We start from the raw sequence: 7,181 nt of genomic DNA, 5'->3' as shown, positions 1-7,181 counted from the left end.
GAAGTGGATCTCTGCAAAGAGCCGCACGGTGCCCAGGAGCAAGGCATCTGCAGCATCTGCATACAGCCAAGCAGGGATGGGGCGAGCAGCCAATGTAAGGGGCCAGTGATGACGGGTGCCGCGTACCACGCCGCGGCAGCACCTCCTGCCAACCCCCTCTTGTGTCCGGCCTTTGCTCCATGCACACCTTGGCGGAGTCGGAGTCGATGGCCTTGGCAGCAGCCGGCGGACTCCTGGGGGCCAGATCCTCACTGTCATCCTCGTCGTCGTCTTCATCAGCAGCGGAAGCCCACAACACAGAATGCGGCCGGCGGGTCAGCTGGTCTGCACTGGCCGAGGCCAGCGGCCTCTGCAGCGCCATCTCCACAACTACATCCTCATCGGAGCTCACACCGTTGCAGTCAAGACCACGCGATGCCGTGACAGAAGCGTCTAGCAGAGCCGGAGCAGCATACTTGCCTGGCGGCACCTCCATGGAAACACCGCCAATTAGGACGAGCTGGCCCAGCGCAGCTTGCTCCTGATCCAAATCGGGCCGAGCATCAGACGAGGATTGCTGCAGGACGGGGAGGTGGCCAGCTTGGGAGAAATGGCCACGCCATGGCGCCAAATCTTCTGCAGGGAGGGGAGAGAGGAGACTGAGGGGGTCTCGGATCTGTAATCGGTGGACGCAGGGGAGGACGGAGCTGGCAGATCAGGACGCCGCCGCCGCGGGCGCTCACCCGCCGCGAGCGGGGACGCTAGAGCTAGACATACCGACCCCCTCCTACGTGGTTAATGACTGGTCCAGCGACTTCGACTGTGAATGAATGGTCGATCGACCCTCCCACGGTGGCCTTCAAAAGCCTCACGCAAACCTGAAAATAATAGTTAAATGCACGCATCCATCACATCTGGATTGGAAAATTGCTTGATAATATTGCCATATATCAGGATAAAAATCTCATAAGAACATAAACAAGAGAGCACATTATTCAGTTCCCTCACATACATAGCACCCTGAAATAATAATACATAGCTTAATCAACTTCCAACGTTACTACAAGTCAATCTCCACTTGGTATCATCACAAACCATCCATTTCACTCACAAATAGTATAACCCAAACTAGTGGCAGTTTAATGCATACGAAAGAAAAATCCGGAGCCATAAATTTGGCTTGGCATTTGAAACAATGTTATTAAAATTACAGCAGGCACACTGGTAAATAGTTCAGCGCCCATGAAAATCATCAAGAAACCACCACACAGCTCCAGGATACCTTGGCATGGCATTTCAATCAAAGGGTTGAAACATCATTCGCTGTCTTGCTATGCCCAAATTTTCTCAGGATTGATACCAAACCATCAGACGTCCTTCACCGCCTCTCTGATACGTCAATCAGTAGAAAATTGATGAACAAAACATAAGCAGAGTTAATTAGTAGCAGATCATCATGTTGCACAAGCAATGTTTATACAAATACCAAAAAGTCAAGCAAAAGGGGATTACAGTCTTACATCTAAATGTTTTCTCGGAGATGTGCCTGATCTTTTGCCAGTTTGGATGTCCGACTGTTTCACAAGACTTCATAAACTCATCATTGCAACCCTCAAGACGAAACATCTTAAGAGATTGGGGCAATGTTGGAAGCGACCTGATATTTTTGCAGTCAGTGATGGACAATTCCTTGAGCGATGTGAGGTGCTCCATATTGTTTGGTAAAAATTTCCAGCTGCAGGCCGAAAAGCGGAGCACACGAAGATGTGGGACAGCCTCGAGTTCAGGGCCAGAGCCTAGTTGACTCCATCCATTTAACCAAAGTTCTTGCAGGTCCTTTGGACCACCGTTGTGCTTACCTACCATCCAATCTGGGTACCTCGTACCTTGGTAGTAAAAGATGTGCAGTGTTTCAAGCCCCACGGGAGGGCACAAGCCCTCGATTACCTCTGCTTGGATTTCTGAATTGCACCTTGTATCACCAGGATACCACCATAGTGACACACATGTGAGCCGTTCCTTGGCAGCTAGATTGGCTTCAAGAGCTTCCTCCTTGCTTTTAACAATGTTAAGGCCAAGAATGCATAGGTCGCCACGAAGCTTGTTTAGATTCCTCAACTGCTTTACTTCATACCCTTGTTCATTCTTTACAATGAAGCGTGGCAATGTTTGGAGTGAGGTCATCCTGCCTATGTTAGGAAAGTCACTATGGCAGATCATGTGTTGTAGGTTGACAAGGTCAGCAAAGGAAAATTCCAAAATTTCACCATAACCAAAATCCAGCAACTGGATATGGTGAAGTTTACTTAGTGCGCTGGTAAATTTATCGTGCAAGAAAGTTCTGTCCTGAAAGCAAGATAGCGTAGGTGCTTTAACTGACTAATAGATTCTGGGATCAAGAACTTTCTGGGTTTTCAAGTGCACAATATTGATTACTCCAATCAATGGACAGTACGCGCAATTTCGGCAGCCTCTTGCATATACTCTCAATGACTTTATCCTCTAATAGTGTACCCCTTTCAACAACGTAAATGGTGCGTAACTTTTCCAATCTAAGGATCTTCTCCGTAATCCATTCTGAATCATAATTTTGAACAAAAAGATGACGAACATCTCGAGGGACATCTCCTTTCCACCCTTCGCCACTTTCGATCCATTTATTCTCGATCCTAAAGTAATCACTTCCGGAGACCTTTTTTGCTAAATCATGCATAAGATCATGAATTGTAAAGTAATCTCCTTCTGGTTGAAGAAATGAGCATGCCACTAACTCTTGAATGTAGCCCTCAGCTACATCTTCCGTGTCCTCCGTTGCACAACTGTTCTTTACAAACCCTTGGGCTATCCAAAGGCGGACTAACTCGACTCTTGTCAACTTGAATCTTTTGGGGAAAATATTGTAGTATTCTAAGCACCGCCTAATGTCCGGATTAAGCTGCTGATAGCTCCACCAAAGAGCATGCATGGTATCATTCAACATGTCAAGCTTTTCAATATTTTTCCAAAATTCGATATTTGGGTTTGTCCCAAGCCGTCCTGCCACTACTACCGCTGCAATAGGTGATCTATGTAGCTTGTTTGCTATCAATCTCCCAACCCGTACAAATTCATCAGCACCAACACTTGTTCCGCCCAATGCATAATGCATAAACATCGTCAAGTATTGATCCTCATCCAAATCTGGCAGTTTAATAGGTTCGTCAGCACACAAAACTCCAGCTGCATCTTTGGTTCGAGCCGTCACGAGGATGGTGCTTCCTTTGATCCCAGCATTAAGTGGAGAAATTAGTTCCTCCAGCCGTATGTCATTCTTGCTCTTCACCCAGAGATCATCCAGTATCAGGAAGAAACGTTTGCCGCACAATGACTCCTTCAACTTCTCCTCCAACTCCTCATGATCTGAAATATTGGAGTGTCGATTACTGGTAATATCCTTCAACATTTCATGAAATATATCATCCACACTGAAAGTCTCAGACACATGAATAGACATGATGGTGTCAAAAAGTTTCTGCTTGCATTCCTCCTTTATGTAATCTCGAATATATTGTGCAAAGGTAGTCTTCCCAGAACCTGCAACACCATATATGCCAATCACAGAGTAACATGGACTAGTACTCGAGCTTGGTGCATCACCGTGCGGTGTCTCATGGAACCTTGTCATGATATCGTCACGCAACTCCTCTCGACCAAATACCTTCCGCTTGCTAGCAGTTCTAATTCGGCACCTGTTCTTGTTGGCAATATCATCAGGTGCAATATCCCTTGGTACACACAAGAGTTCTGACTTCTTCACTTCATTGACGACTCTTTCTAACTCCTCTATTCTTCTCTTCAAGTTCCGTCTCGAGATAGCCGCACCCAGAGAATGTGATGCACTTGCATTCTCCTGTAAGCCGTAAAATAACAAACGAGTATAGTGCAAACCAATTAGATATCACTAGTGGGAAAAAGGGAAATGCAGAAAAAAGACAAAAATCATTGGTAGGACAAAACAGACCATGAGGGAAAAAATAAACATGTGACATGTGATTAAAGGTTTATCCGAATATATCTACAACATATCTTATTTTGAAGATCGCTTCCTGAAAAACGGGATGATTCGGCTGATAACAATGGATCATGCACAGTTCTAACTTTTTGAGGGTGACGTTTCTAAGCTTGCGCTCCTATATATGCACCCGCACGAACAGTAAGTAAAAAGTTCAAACAAATCTGAATGCTCTAGTCTTCCAACCCAGGCACTACCCTTGTCCTTTCTCGCGAAAATTTATGTACAGTTAGAAGACAAGAGCATGTTCTAAAAATTTCAGATGTTTTTTGAACTTTTTACTATTATTTTTTGTTTTAATATTCATGCAGGTGCATATGAATTATTTCGGTAACTTTGAATCTATGTAGACATGCACTGTTTAGTTCTTACAGATGAAATTAATAGGCTGTAAATTAGCTCTAAAATAGAAACTTAATATCTACGTACACTGCTTATTTTGGTGAGGCAGTGTAGTGTAGATGAGTAGTACCACTTTGAATTGGGTGTAGTACCTGATAACTTGTGATGCCAACCACGTCATAGGACCAATCTCTGTATAAGCAGGCAACCTTGAACACATCAACTACTGAGTTGTATAGTGATGTACAACAGAACTTGAGCAAGTCGAAGGAGCTGCACCAGCAAGAGGACCACCATCCCGAGGAATCAGAGGGTGCAGTCACCGGGACGGGCTCGCCAGAGGGCGCAACAGCAGTGGAAATCACTGGAAGCGCATCTTCTGACCTACGCAAGAAGATTTTCCGCGCCCACTGCAGTAGCTGAGCCGATCCGCTCCGGGCGATGCGCTCAATTCTCGTGTTGCAGGTCTGCAAGATGCTGTCGCCGCCGACGATCTTGTGCTGAGCATCGTCGAAGATGTCTTCGGCCTCCTCCCGGGCGTGCCTCAGCACGGCGGCCATCTTGTCGAGCGTGGCCACATCGGATATTCCTCCCCTATGCAGCATCCTCTTTTGATCCACGGCAAGCAGCGTCTTGTTCAGCTCCGGGATAACGTGGATCTCCAGCTCCCAGAGCTTCCGCGACGCGTCGAACCCGAGGCAGGAGAGGATGTTGGGCAAGAGCAAAGTGATGATGGGTGAGACTAACCAGCCAACTATGGCTATGAATGCCGCAGAATCCCAGTCCCAACCAACGGCCATGGATCGATCGATTTGCTGCCGAAAGATGAATGAAGAGTGTGAAATAGGGGGAAAAATCACAAGGCGGCCAGGTAGACTAGACAGAGAGGAGCAGTTCGGGAAGACATGTTGATCTTGAGTAACCTTGTTGAGGAGAACAAAAGCTTTCGTCGATGTCGCACCGTCCGGCGTGGTGGACGGCGGCAAGGGCGTCCTCGGGAGCAGTGTGGGGTTCTCAGGCGTGGGAGAGAAACCGCGTGGTGGTTTAAAGCCGGACGTGCTGCGGAGATAGCAAGAGCCATGGTGAGAAAGCGCGTGATGCCTTTGCCTGCCAAATCCATCTTTCTTTAATTACAAGAGAGAAAACAAAAAATATACATCAAAGAAGCCGGCCAGCCGGCCTTTTGTCACTTTGTTTGTCGTTCCTTATTTCTTTCGCAGCTACTGAGCTGAAACATTTTGTTTATATTTCTCCATGAAATGCATGGAAAGACTGCCTACAAAGGACCAAAAGTGGCCGAATCCTTTCCCAAACCCTAGTACCCTACGCAAGCTGGAGATATGTGCACCGGGCTGCCCTTTTTTTTTAGATAGCATACCATCTATGCCAAGTTGTATTTTTCTGTCACTTTTTGCAGTTGTCCAATGGCCCAAGGACTCTGGCGTGCGATGAGTGAGCATTGGAGGATGCCCTAGTTGGAAAACATCGAGCATACAGGACGGGAGTGGTTGCTGCATCTTCTCAACAAGAGCAGTGAGGAGGAACGACTTCCTATATTGATGACACTATGGAGAACTTGGCATGTACACAACGAGCTGACACACCACAAGCCGACGACTCCCATTGCTACGTCCCGCCATTTTTGAATAGTTATATGATGTCGCTCTTGTGCTTAAAGCAGAATCCTGCAGCAAATTTTGAGAAGGCGAAGAGGGTGGTGTACCAGGACGGACGTAGCCATGCATGCCAACCAGTGCAAGTAAAAGATGCAAGTACATGTAAAAGATGGAACCGGCCACCGGCGGGCTAGAACAAGCTGAATACAGACGGAGCGAGCGTTCATTGAGGAGGATTGGACAGGAGGAGCTGGTATGATACTGCGGAACCGTGAAGGACATATCGTCTTTGCATCATGTCGTTTTCTTCGTACATGTTCTAGCGCCCTTGAAGCGGAAGTTTCACCATGTGCAGAAGGCATTGCCCTCGCCTTGGAGTGGAGCACAGAGCCTTTTATCATCAAAACAGGCCGCTCTGTGGCTTCTCAAATGCTTATGGATGACACGCCAAATAGATCTTCCGTGGCTGCTTTAGTTGAGGAAGGGAAGCTACTACTTAAGTCTGGGCGTGATTACTCTATAGCACATGTTAGGAGAAGCCAAAATAATGTAGCTCATGTTTTAGCACAAATGGGTAGATCATCTACTCACACGGCCGTCTGGCTCTGCCATGGCCCAGATGAAATTGGCACTCTTTGTCAAGAGGACTGTAATGAACCACCTTGATTGAAATGAAATTAATATTTTTCGCAAAAAGTTGTATTTTTCTATGTATTCTAACCCCGGCGTCTAAATATCACTATATTGAAGTTTCATGTTGTGTAGTATTAACATCATGTAATCAACAAAAAATTCTAACACCTATATTCATCGAGTAAATAGCAAAATACTACCGCAATATGGGCTAGGTTCAGGAAAACTACATTTTTCTTTAATTTCTCAGAATGCTACCACTATTTTGGTTCGCTGTTCGAAAAAACCCTAATGGTTGAATAGTTAAGTTTTAAGCTAGATCGTGACAGCTCGCGCCCAATTGTCAGGTTGACCGTTGACAGGTTATGACAAGCGGGGCCCATTTTTTTTTAAATGCAATTGGGCCCCTACAATAAAAATTATAAGGAACCAGATCCCTGTAAAAAATACAAAAAGAAATCGTATCCTGCTAGCGAGCTTGTCGCCCGGAGCCGATGTGATGGTCTGTGGGCGTTGCTTTGGCCGTGGCTGCGGCGGCCCAGGCTTGCGGGAAAGCGCAA

At 46.3% G+C, this 7,181-nt stretch overlaps 1 pseudogene; it reads right to left on the bottom strand.

Moving 5' to 3' along the window:
* Positions 1-1,419: 1,419 nt before the first annotated feature.
* LOC125529108 lies at positions 1,420-5,172 on the bottom strand (annotated as a pseudogene).
* Positions 5,173-7,181: the final 2,009 nt, after the last annotated feature.

The sequence above is a fragment of the Triticum urartu genome, unplaced genomic scaffold (assembly GCF_003073215.2).
Source record: "Triticum urartu cultivar G1812 unplaced genomic scaffold, Tu2.1 TuUngrouped_contig_5345, whole genome shotgun sequence".
Classification (NCBI taxonomy): Eukaryota; Viridiplantae; Streptophyta; class Magnoliopsida; order Poales; family Poaceae; genus Triticum; species Triticum urartu.
The sequence above is the reverse complement of the archived record's forward strand: the minus strand, read 5'-3'. Positions and strand labels throughout refer to the sequence as shown.